Genomic DNA, 12,865 nt, shown 5'->3' with positions numbered 1-12,865 from the left:
TATGAGCAAGAGTTTTGTAGAACCTTTTCCATAGAACTTTCCCCACCCTTATTGTGTGCTCGTCTCCAGTGTGGAACAGAAAGAAGCCTGCTTATGCGGGAGGACTAAAAAGAGGGGTAATGAATCATGAAATGAGCCCATTTTCTTCAATAAGGCCCATTCTAAGCTTTCTTTCCACCTGGGAAAACAGCCGCTCACAGCCCTTCCCTCAAAGCCGTGTGGAATTCTTGCATTGAGAAAAGTCCGTGCGGTGGGACACAGGTGATGAAAACCCTTTTGTGTCCTCTAAAATAGAATCAAATTCAATTAAACAATACCTGTGCTCAGCAGCGTCTTTAATAAAGGTGAGGATGGAGGAGAATGCTAGAAAGAGTTTTCTACTGCAGATGTTGCTCCCAGATCAGAATGGGTGACCCTAGACCAGGAGTCCCCATCAACACCTTTCCTGGTGCTCACCAAGTGTTTATAGACATGGGTGGGGCCAGATGGGACACTTGCCCAGCAGGAGTTCTGATTGGTCACTGGCGATCTGATTGGCTTGGCAGATGAAAATAATGTTTCTGTGGCAGCTGCCACCACACTGCTGGTTTTATTCTCTCACTCTTGCCTTGAAAAACCTAGAGGGCCATCATAAGTCAGGGTTAATTAAGTTACCCCTCTTGTCGCCAGCACTTGGGCTTCCTCTGTGTGTGTGGCTCCCCCTCCTCTGGCAGGCATTTTGTGGTTGGCTCCACCTTCTGTGGCAGCCATCTTGTGGTTGCACCCCCACCCTGTATCAAAATTGCAAAGGTGCCCACAAGCTTAAAAATGTTGGGTCCTCCTGCCCTAAATTAATGACTGCTTTGGGTTCTCAGCTGCAGTGGAGTAACACAAAATGGAGGACTGAACTACAGTGGTGAAGGTTGGCCTAAGTAAGTACATCTATCTTTCAGTTTTTCTCCCAGTCTTCAGAAGAGCTTAGCATGGCATATACAGTTCTCCCCATACATGCCCTCCCAGCAGCACAGAAGAACATGAGAACTACTGCGCTAGATCAGACCACTGGTTCTTCTAGTCTCGGGGTCCCCAACTTTTTTGACCCTGTGGGCACCTTTGGAATTCAGACACAGGATGGTGGACTCAGCTACAAAATGACTGCTGCATAAGCAGAGTCAACCACAACATGTCAGGGAGTGAGGTTAGGCATAACTCTAACAATGATGGAAAGTGCCGTCAAGTCGCAGTTGACTTACGGAGACCCTGTAGGTTTTTCAAGGCAAGAGACATTCAGAGGTGGTTTCCCTGGCCTGCCTCTGTGTAGCAACCCTGGATTTCCTTGGTGGTCTTCCATCCAAGTACTAACCAGGGCCAGTGCTGCTTAGCTTCTGAGATCTGACAAGATTGGGCTAGCCTAGGCTATCCAGGACAGGATATAACTCTAACTCTTTAACATTTCAGGCAGAAGCTCTGCTTAATATGACTTTTAAAATGAACACATTGGCCATTTATGCAGGGGTAGTTAGCTTGCGATCCCTTCTGGACTGCTTCGAGGCTTCCTTTGCATTATTCATGATTTTACCAACCTTTAGAAGTCACTTTGCTCCTCCCTCATTCTTTCCCAGCAGTTCTAGGATGCTGTTTTATAACAAATTTGAATTCTGCTTGGAGATAAGAGTGAGGCAAATCCCCGCCATTTCCATGCCTAGTCCTAACTCTGGGTTTCTCTCCCCACACCCATTCTGGCTTCTCCCTCCCACATGTCTGTCCCTCCCATCCAACCCCTTCCCTCAAAGCAAAGCACAAAAGAGGGAGTGAAACCTACATGAAATGTGCAGGAAGACACCAACTGAAGAGAGGCTGGAAGGCAGCTTCTGGCAGGGAGCTATTGAAGAAAGAAGGGGAGGAATACCCAGCTCTGCAAAAGCACACGCACAGACAGTAACTGACTGTGCAAAAGCTCTGACCCGCCCCCTCCAAGTAAACTGCAACAAGGATGTGTTTTCAGGGGGAGGGACTCAGAAGTTCCATGATTCACCAGAATTGCATAATTAATCACAAGGTACTCCTGGAATTTCTTCTGGGACGGGGGAAGCCCTCACGCATATGATGTTTGAGAATTCGGAACAGAAAACGGTGCAGCAAACCAAACACAAACTTCCCCTGCATAAATGACTGTTCATTTTCTTGCTTACACAAAGCTTACCCTCAGTCACACAGTGAACATCCTTGTGCTGTGGTGCAGCTGCAGCCAAAGCAATGATGTTTTGAATTTGCACTGACAAATCAGAACTCCAATGGCCAGTCAGCATCCTTGCTGGACAAAAGCACCGCCCTCCTTCTGAAAACACCTGGAGGGCACCAGGGAAGGTGTCTGCAGCACCATGGTCCTCCTTTGCTCATATACACAATGACATGCGCACGTAAGATCTTGTGCAACAATCTTCTCCCTTTCCCTTACCATACATAGGGGAACCATTCTGAAAATGAAGACACTGTTGTGTTCACGTGCTGAAACCCCAGGATTATTTGCATGTACAGTTTCTTGCACAACTGAAAACTCAAGTGAGGATACCATAAGTTTTACTTCATGCAAGCGGCTGTTGTGGCCTTTTCCTTGTGTTTCCCCTTGTGCAAGAGCTCTAGCACCAGAGAAGGTTTTGCGCTGGACCCAACCCAATGTCTGCCTAAACATTAAGTGAGAAGGGGAAGAACCAAGCAGCGGCCCCATTATTTAGCATAGTTTCTTGCTCTGTCCTTAGCATAGCTTAACATCATAGCACATATTCCATAGGATCTTCCACCTCCATTCACTGATTTTACAAATATTGGGATCCGTCCTTCACTGCAAACCCTGGAGCATGTTGTGGCGCAATATTGGAGTGAGGCCAGGGACTTGAATAGGGTAAGGTTATAGAGTTGCATCATTTGCCACAGGTTCCTTTCTGAGTTTTTTAGTATGTCTTCAGATGTAATTTCGGTCCTCTGAGCGAGCAAAATCAAGGAGCTAGAATGGCTCTTTGGAGGCTGTTGGACAAAGGACAGATTTATATGTGACTGACAACTGTGAAGATTGAGGTATTTACTCACTTGCCTCCTAGCTTGATAAGATCACTCACAAACCTGTTCTAAGAGATACTGCAAGATGAAAGAATTAACCTTTCAGGCAACGGAGATAAGATATGCCGTTTGATGTGGCTTACCTGTGGTGGCTCTTAAGGAAAATAATTTGTACTTTGATGGGACTGTAGTTGCAGTTCCTGACTATACAGAAGAGCAGAGTCAGAGGAAAAGAGTTCGAGAGATGCACAGATCCAAATACTTCTTTGGGCATAATAGTTAATGTCGCCCTCCTGTTGGAAATCGTATGGTGGCAACCCTCAGACCCTTGGAAAGAAAAATGGGTGGGAAGTTAAAAGATTTCTGGATTCGTTTATCACAAGGGAGAAATGGAATGGAAAGGGAGTTAAAATGCGGTCTCATTCCTAGAGATTAGTGAATGCTCCCCCCAACTGCTGTTTCCACCACAAGGGGAAAACACAGTATTTTTTTAAAAAAAAATCCATGGTGTTATCAGAGACAGGAGGAATCATCATGGGGACTGCAGTGTCAGATGGGGGGGGGTTAAATCTTCCTTTTATTCTGTTTTCCCACACTTTCCTCCGGCTTCTCTTTACTTCAAGGGGGAAAATGCACAAGTACCACAAGGGTACTCAGCGAGGTGTAGTGCTAAAGAGCAGCAACCTCTAATCTGGAGAACCAGGTTGGTTTCCCCATTCCTCCACATAAAGCCTGCTGGGTGACCTTGGACCAGTCACAGTTCTCTTAGAGCTCTCTCAGCCCCACCTATCTCACAAGGTGTCTGTTGTAGGGAGGGAAAGGGAAGGCCATTGTCTGCTCTGACTGGTAAGAGCTCTCCGGGATTTCAGGTGCAGGGCTTTCACATAGAATCATAGAGTTGGAAGGGACCACCAGGGTCATCAAGTCCAACCCCCTGAACAATGCAGGAAATTCACAACTGCCTCCCCCCCCCCCACATCTAGTGACCAGAAGATGGCCAAGATGCCCTCCCTCTCATCATCTGCCTAAGGTCACAGAATCAGCATTGCTGACAGATGCCCATCTAGCCTCTGCTTAAAAACCTCCAGGGAAGGAGAGCTCACCACCTCCCGAGGAAGCCTGTTCCACTGAGGAACCGCTCTGTTAGAAAATTCTTCCTAATGTCTAAACGGAAACTCTTTTGATTTAATTTCAACCCGTTGGTTCTGGTCCGACCTTCTTGGGCAACTTGGCACATTCCACAATATGACAGCCCCTCAAGTACTTGAACATGGTTATCATATCCCCTCTCAGTCTTCTGATCTACAACCTGATGCTTTTTAACTGAAGATGCCAAGGATTGAACCTGGGACCTTCTGCATGCCAACCAGATGCTCTGTCACTGGGCCATGGCCCTCCTCTGTTATGGGGAAGGGGATATTTAACCCTTTCTTTTCCCAGCCCATAGCTTCAATCCAAATCAGGCCCTTTACTGCTGCAAGAGCTTTCAAAAACCACAGGAGATCCTTTTCCAGGTCTTCAATCATGTGGTATTGTTTGAAGTGGCTACTTTAACCCAGCGAACTGCAATCCAGTACACTTGGTTGTACTTATGCTAAGAGATTTCCCTCGAATTCCTAGTTCTCTGTTGGATTGTGGCTATATTCCAAGGGAAGAAAAGGCCCTTTGAGCTAACACTAAGTGCCTTATTGTTTTTGTTGGTTCGTTCAACAAAGAAAGAAGCGCCTTCCCAAAATTGTTGCTTCCTCTTCCTTAACGGTTTAAGAGAATAGGTTAGAAAAACCATCACACACAGGGAAGCTTTATACAGAGTATTATAGTTTGGGACAGGTCTTTAGATTAGGCAGCTTGTTTGATTAATTCCAGCTCTAATGTTCCGTGATTTCATAAATAAGTGAAGTGTCCTTGTACAAATAAAAACCATCATCTTCTGTACTTCTGACCTTGGTTTTCAGCAGGGAAGAAGGGGATTTGCATGATATCTTCCCATCTACGAAAATAAGGGCTATTTATGAGTGAAAATCAGTAGTCTTATTGTGTGATTTAACACATACAGTAGCACTACTTAAAAGGATCAGGTAGTAAGAACATAAGAAAGAACATAAGATCAGACCAAGGCCCATCAAGTCCAGAAGTCTGTTCACACAGTGGCCAACCAAGTGCCTCTAGGAAGCCACAAACAAGACAAGTGCAACAGCACCATCCTGCCTGTGCTCCACTGCACCCTAAATAATAGGCATGCTCCTCTGATACTAGAGAGAATAGGTATGCAGCATGACTAGTATCCATTCTAACTAATAGCCATGAATACCCCTCTCCTCCATGAATATGTCCACTCCCTCTTAAAGCCCTCCAAGCTGGCAGCCATCACCACATCCTGGGGCAGGGAGTTCCACAATTTAACTATGCGTTGTGTGAAAAAATATTTCCTTTAATCTGTTTTGAATCTCTTGCCCTCCAGCTTTAGCAGATGACCCCGTGTTCTAGTATTATGGGAGAGGGAGAAAAACGTCTCCCTGTCCACTCTCTCCAAACCATGCATAATTTTATAGACCTCTATCATGTCTCCCCTCATCCGCCTTCTTTCCAAGCTAAACAGCCCTAAGCGTCTCAACCGCTCCCCATAGGACAGTTGCTCTAGTCCCCTAATCATTTTGGTTGCTCTTTTCTGCACCTTCTCAAGCTCTGTGATATCCTTTTTTAGGTGTGGTGACCAGAACTGTACACAGTATTCCAAGTGTGGTCTCACCATAGATTTGTACAAGGGCAGTATGATAGCAGCAGTTTTATTCTCTATTCCTCGTCTATTATAGCCAGCATGGAATTTGCCTTTTTTACAGCAGCCGCACACTGGGCTGACATCTTCATTGAGCTATCCACTACCACCCCAAGATCCCTTTCTTGGTCTGTCGCTGCCAGCACAGATCCCATCAGTGTATATGTGAAGTTGGGATTTTTTGCCCCAATATGCATCACTTTACACTTGCTCACATTGAATCTCATTTGCCATTTTAATGCCCATTCTTCCTGTATGCAGAGATCCTTCTGGAGCTTTTCACAGTCCGATTTTGTTTTAACCAACCTAAATAATTTGGTGTCATCTGCAAACTAGGTGACGTGAAGGACCCTTAGCTGAGACCCCGGAGAGCAGCTGCCTGTCAGAGTAGACAATACTGACCCTGATATACCAATGGTCTGACTCAATGCAATCTAGCTTCATGTGTTCAGGAAATTATCCATTTTAGCACAGTGACACAATGGCTTTGACGCTTATATGCCTTGCTTTCATTGTTCTCACCTTTTTTTTTTTTTTTTTAAAAAGGTCATTTTCTTGGATTAAAAGAATAGGGGGAAATATATTCCAGAATACCTCCTGGTCAGACTTTACTTGCTGCAGACCTTTGTCAATGTCCTGCTAAACCAGAGGTCAGGTGGTCAGAGGAGATTAAAAGTGCCGGATGAAGATATTTTGATCTTTCCCTTCTCTGGCCTTTCTAACACAATGTATTTGGTGAGAGGAGAGAAGTCACAAGGAAGAGAAATAAATGCCTTAAATAAGAAACGGAGAACAAAATGACCAAGTATATTGTTTCTCCTTTCCCCCAGAACCGCAGTTCCAAAACTGCTCCACGGAGCACTTGGCGCTCTGCGAAACATCTCCTCGTGCTCCATGAAGAGATTGGAAAGAAAAATACTATCATTCGGTTTAGTATATAGGTGCTAGGTGAAAATTAGTGCTCCGTGACAAATTTATGTCTTGAAAAGTGCTCCCTGACTCAAAAAAGTTGGGAGCCACTGCCCCAAATAGTGGTTTCTGTGGGGAGTAGAGTTGCCAGGTCTGGGTTGGGAAATACATGGAGATTTTCAGGATGGAGTCTGAAGAGGGGAGGTTTTGAGGAGGGGAGGGACTTCAGTAGGGTACAGTGCCATAGAGACCACCTTCCAAATTAGCCATTTTCTCCAGGTGAAGGATCTTTATTGCCCGGAGATCATTTGTAATAGTGGGGGATCTCCAGCCACCACCTGGAGGTTGGCAACCCTAGTGGGGAGTGGAGGTTTATCTCCTTGGGTCTAGAGCTCTGCTGTGTCAGATGAGAATGAGTCTGGTATAATTTTGAGATTTCTTTCTCAGTTTAAGGACACATGAACATGCCTTATACTTAGGGTTGCCAACCTCCAGGTACTAGCTGGAGATCTCCTGCTATTACAGCTGATCTCCAGCCGACAGAGATCAGTTCACCTGGAGAAAATGGCTGCTTTGACAATTAGACTCTATGGCACTGAAGTCCTCCCCTCCCCAAAACCTCCCCTCATCAGGCTCCGCCCCAAAAACCTCTAGGCGGTGGTGAAGAGGAACCTGGCAACCGTACTCATACTATGTCTGTGTGAGAACACTCGTCTATCAAGGTCAATATTATGTACTCAGAATGGCAGCAGTTCAGGGTCCTCAGTGAAGGGGAATGCTGGGGACTGAACCTGGGATCTTCTCCATGCCAAGCAGATGTTCTACCCCAGAACCATGACCCCTACCCATAATATGTAGGGTTTCCAGCTCTGGGTTGGAAAATACCTGAAGATTTCTGGGGCGGAGCTGAGGAGGGCAGGGTTTGGGGAAGGGAGGGGCTTCAATGCCATAGAGTCCAATTGCCAAAGCGGCCATTTTCTCCAGGTGAACTGATCTCTATCGGCTGGAGGTCAGTTCTGATAGCAGGAGATCTCCTGCTAGTACCTGGATTTTGGCAACCCTAATAATATGTTATGTATATCTGTTGGACAAAGTTGCTAATAATAGCAAGCATTCATATAGTGTGGTTTGAGGATTCAAATTGCTTTTTTGTACATTCTCTCTGTGAATCTTACAGCAATACTTCATGGTAGGCCATTATTATCCTTATTATTAAATGGGGGAGACAGAGCTTGAACAATAACTTCTAAACTCCTCTTTTGAGTTCAAGAGTGCACTTTTGCAAACTTTTCTTTTTATACGTTCAAGGGATCATAAGAACATAAGAAAAGCCCTGCTGGATCAGACCAAGGCCCATCAAGTCCAGCAGTCTGTTCACACAGTGGCCAACCAGGCCCCTCTAGGAAGCCCACAAACAAGACGGTTGCGGCAGCATTATCCTGCCTGTGTTCCACAGCACCTAATATAATAGGCATGCTCATCTGATCCTGGAGAGAAAAGGTATGCATCATGACTAGTACCATTTTTACTAGTAGCCATGGTTAGTATTTGGATGGGAGACCACCAAGGAATACCAAGGTTGCTGTGCAGAGGAAGGCACTGGCAAACCACCTCTGTTAGTCTCTTGCCTTGAAAACCCCAAAAAGTTGGCTGCGATTTGACGGCACTTTTGCACACACTCACAGATGGCCATCTGTCAGCAATGCTGATTCTATGACCTTAGGCAGTTCATAAGAGGGAGGGCAATTTGGCCATCTTCTGGGCATGAAGTAGGGGTCTCTGGGGGTGTGGGGGGGAGATAGTTGTGAATGTCCTGCATTATGCAGGGGGTTGGACTAGATGACCCTGGTGGTCCCTTCCAACTCTTTGATTCTATATTGGCAAATACATACATTTCATGGGATAAATTTGATGCAAGACCCATGTGTTCGACTTGCAGTTTTATTTTACTTATTAATTAAAATATTTATACCGTGACTTGCCTCTTGGCACAAGGTGGCTTGGAGGTGGGAGAGAGGATGGGAATTTTCTGATCAAAAGCGCACAGATGAGAAATTCAAAATAATCCCTGCTTGCACCAATAATCAGTGGGGACCAGCACTACCTGACTCGTCTTTGCAAACCCTGTTGCAAATCTGAAACATTTCTCCCCTGGCGTAATTGGAGTGAGGAGATTTGGTTAGTCATTCTCATTATGAAAGGGCAATTTAATGTTCTGCTGAAATTCTAAGATTATTTCCCCAAATGTCATTACATCTTCCTCCATGCTTATCGTCCCACATATAATGCCGGACTTCTTTATGTTTCTCCCCGTTAATTTACTGGAACTAGGCTTCCCAGCTGAAAAATGCATGGCTCTTACAACACGAAGGCATTGTTATAGAGACCCACATCTCCAATCGGAGGTGCTAATTAGTTTGAAATTGCACATAGTTCCAGCCTGTTGAGCCGGAGTATCTTTCTCTATTCTGTACAGTTGGCTTAATTGTTAAATACTAGGTGGAACTTCAGCCTTCATACCCTTTTCCGGTGGACCTGAGATAACTATTCCAAAACCACTGCATTATTTGGGACACTTATTTGGTGTTGCCAATATGCAATTTTACCACCCCAAAATGACAGCCGCAATTATCCACTGATTTCTCATTTTGAAGAGAAGCGTAGCCAGAGCAGAAAGTGATGAGGCCGGTCTTGTAGAACCGAAGTGACGTTGTGGCTTAATCATCCCGACCAACTGGGATGATTTAGCTGGGCCGTTAATTGCTGAGTCACTTGTGTGAACATTGCTGCTGTATGCTGAAGTCAACACAACGCCATTCTTAGTCCTACCATCATGACTGCTAATTTCTCTCCTGCTGGTGGCGACTCTGTGCCGGCTTCCTTGTGCTTTACCAACTTTCACATGGTCTACTCATGATCTACTCAACATATTGAAGTACATCAGTAAGCTGCCGTATGCTGAAAGGGTCTTTAGTAGGTGCTGAGAGGTTCAGCCTTTTCAGATGTTTGTGTGTACAAGGAGCTGTCCCTCTTTGCCACCAGCAGGAGGTTTTTGGGGCAGAGCCTGAGGAGGATGGGGTTTGGGGAGGGGAGGGACTTCAATTCCATAAGTCCAATTGCCAAAGTGGCCATTTTTCCAGGTGAACTGTTCTCTGTGGGTAGGGTTGCCAAGTCCCTCTTTGCCACCGGTGGGAGGTTTTTGGGGCGGAGTCCCATTACCTGGAGGATGGCAACCCTATTGCCAGCTTTGGGTTGGGAAATATCTGGATATTTTTGGGGTGGAGATCTAGGCACTTCAATGCCTAGATACTGGCTGGAGATCTCCTGCTATTACAACTGATCTCCAGCCGATAAAGATCAGTTCACCTGGAGAAAATGGCTGCTTTGGCAATTGGACTCTATGGCATTGAAGTCCCTCTCCAAACCTCGCCCTTCTCAGGCTCCGCCCCAAAAACCTCCTGCCAGTGGCAAAGAGGGACCTGGTAATCCTAGCCCAGGGCCTTCTAAAACCTGGAACTGAGTGACCATTAGGGTTGCCAGCACCGGGTTGGGAAATACCTGGAGCTATTTGGGGTGGGGCTTGAGTAGGGTGTGGTTTGGGGAGGGGAGGGACTTCAATGCCATAGAGTACAATTGCCAAAGCAGCCATTTTCTCTGGGTGAACTGATCTCTATCTGCTGGAGATCAGTTGTAATAGCAGGAGATCTCCGGTTAGTACCTGGAGGTTGGCAACCCTAGTGACCATGCATAGGGCTTCCCAAGCTCCCTGTACACATGGATGTAACATAAACAAAGGCTTGGATGCTATCAGTGAATCATAGAATTGCACCCTTTGAAGCCCGTTGACTTCAATGAAATTAGAAGGGTGTTGTTCTGCTTAGATTTGCCCTTCAGCCCAGTGTCTGTCTGCAAACCAGTTCTTTTCTGCTAGTGGCTGGACTGACCAGGGGTGTGTCTTTTGTAGCTGCTAATTCGGGAGCAGTTTTATGAACAGCGCCTGGTCCTTGACCTCTTTGCTCCCTGGGTGCAGACGCAGTGGAACCATCCCCCCCACCCCAAATCCAATTCTTTAAAAAAACATAATAAAATGAAAAGGTAGTTATAAAATGATAGCCATCTCTGTTAAAGAAACAGTAATATGGGTTGCGCATAGATCTATAAAAGGGCATTACATCATGAACATATATGAAATCAGACTATTGGCTCATTAACCCAGAATGATCTACTCTGTATCTTTAAGTATATTTGTCCCATTTTTTTCTCCCCACTGGGGTCTTAAAAGAGCAGAAGCACAAAAATACATATTTAGAACGGGGTGGGCAGAAATTCACATGGCAGTGACTAGTCACTCTCCAAGCAATTGAAAGCTCTCTGCGCCTGCTCCGGTTCCACTGTAAATTGTTTTCTCATCCTTCCCTTTAAAATTCCAGTTGCAGCTTCTCGCCTCTGGATAGGATAAGGACAGCACCTGCTCCCATTATCATCTGACTCTCCACCTCCTCCTTCACATGTGCACACACACACACACACACACACACTTGCTCTGGATAGGAAAGGAGTATGTTATTGACTCTTTCACCCTGCATCCAAGCTTCTATTTGCTTCTTCAGGGGCAAATATAAGAGTAACTATATCCCACCCCCCACAAGTAGAGTTGCAAATTCCAGATTGGGAAATTCAAGGTTTGGGAGGTGAAGCTGCGGAGGGCAGGGTTTGGGGAGGGGAGGGTCCTCAGTGCGGTATAATGCCATTCAGCCCACTCCCCAAAGCAGCCGATTTTCCCAGTGGAATTGATCTCTGTAGCCTGGAGATCAGTTGAAATTCCTGGGGATCTCCAGCCTCCACCTAGAATTTGGCAACACTATCTGCAGAGCAAATCCAGTTTTGGGAAAGCATTATATTTCCCTGCAGCACTGCAGACCTGCTCTGAAATGCTGTGATTTTTGTACCAGCTGCTATCTTCTGACTGTCTCTATACAGTCATTTTGTGACTGGTAGCTCCTAAGCCTTAGGAGCTCATTTTTTTCATTGAAAAAAAATAAGTAAACCTCATAACATAAAGTTTGCCCTTTCCACAACTCCAACATACTGGACTGGTCCTGGATGCACAGAGCTGGTTTACTCAGGGCCACAGACAATGGGCCAAAAACACTTGGGCTTGCACCTCTGGCCGTGTCGAGTCTAAATACCTGCAACAGAGGATGGATCCCATTCCTGGATCTCATTCAGCCAAATGAAATCTGGGTTTCTCCATCTCTCCTGGGTTTTAGAAGAAGAAGAAGAGTTGGTTTTTATATGCTGATTTTCTCTACCCTTTTAAGGAGAATCAAACTAGTTTACAATCTTCTTTCCTTCCTCTCCCCACAACAGACACCCTGTGAGGTAGGTGGGGCTGAGAGAGCTGTGACTAGCCCAAGGTCACCCAGCTGGCTTCATATGGAGGAGTGGGGAAACAAATCCAGTTCACCAGATTAGCCTCCGCAACTCATGGAAGAGTGGGGAATCAAACCTGGTTCTCCAGATTAGAGTCCCCCACTCTTGACCACTACACCATGCTGGCTCTTAAATGGAGGTCTTTTCCAACCCTGACCTCAGAGATTTTTTGACTGACAGTTGCCACGTAGGGAGCTTAAGGCATTCTGCATGTAGAAGAAAAAGAAGAGCTGGTTTTTATATGCCGACTTTCTCTACCGCTTAAGGAAGAATCAAACCAGTTTACAATCTCTTTCCCTTCCTCTCCCTACAACATACACCCTGTGAGGTAGGTGAGGCTGAGAGATCTCTAAGAGAACTGTGACTAACCCAAGGTCACCCAGCTGGCTTCATGTGGAGAAGTGGTGAAACCAACCCAATTCACCAGATTAGAGTCCGCCACTCATGTGGAGCCATGGGGAATCAAACTCAGTTCTCCAGATTAGAGTCCACCGCTCCACTATGCCATGCTGTACTCTTATATAGTCTATCTAGGGTTGTCAACCTCCAGGTACTAGCTGGAGATCTCCTGCTATTACAACTGATATAGATCAGTTCACCTGGAGAAAATGGCCGTTTTGGCAATTGGACTCCATGGCATTGAAGTCCCTCCCCTCCCCAAACCCCGCCCTCCTAAGGTCCACCCCAAAACCCTCCCGCCGGTGGTAAAGG

General features: G+C 45.8%; 1 protein-coding gene across 5 annotated transcripts in view; it reads left to right on the top strand.

Annotated features, from left to right (window-relative positions):
* Window positions 1–12,865, top strand: part of NLGN1 (neuroligin 1) — a 553,403-nt gene that overhangs the window by 456,406 nt on the left and 84,132 nt on the right. The gene's annotated exons all lie outside the window — the stretch shown is intronic.

The sequence above is a fragment of the Euleptes europaea genome, chromosome 5 (assembly GCF_029931775.1).
Source record: "Euleptes europaea isolate rEulEur1 chromosome 5, rEulEur1.hap1, whole genome shotgun sequence".
NCBI classification, from domain to species: Eukaryota; Metazoa; Chordata; class Lepidosauria; order Squamata; family Sphaerodactylidae; genus Euleptes; species Euleptes europaea.
This window is presented reverse-complemented; position numbering and strand designations above follow the sequence as displayed.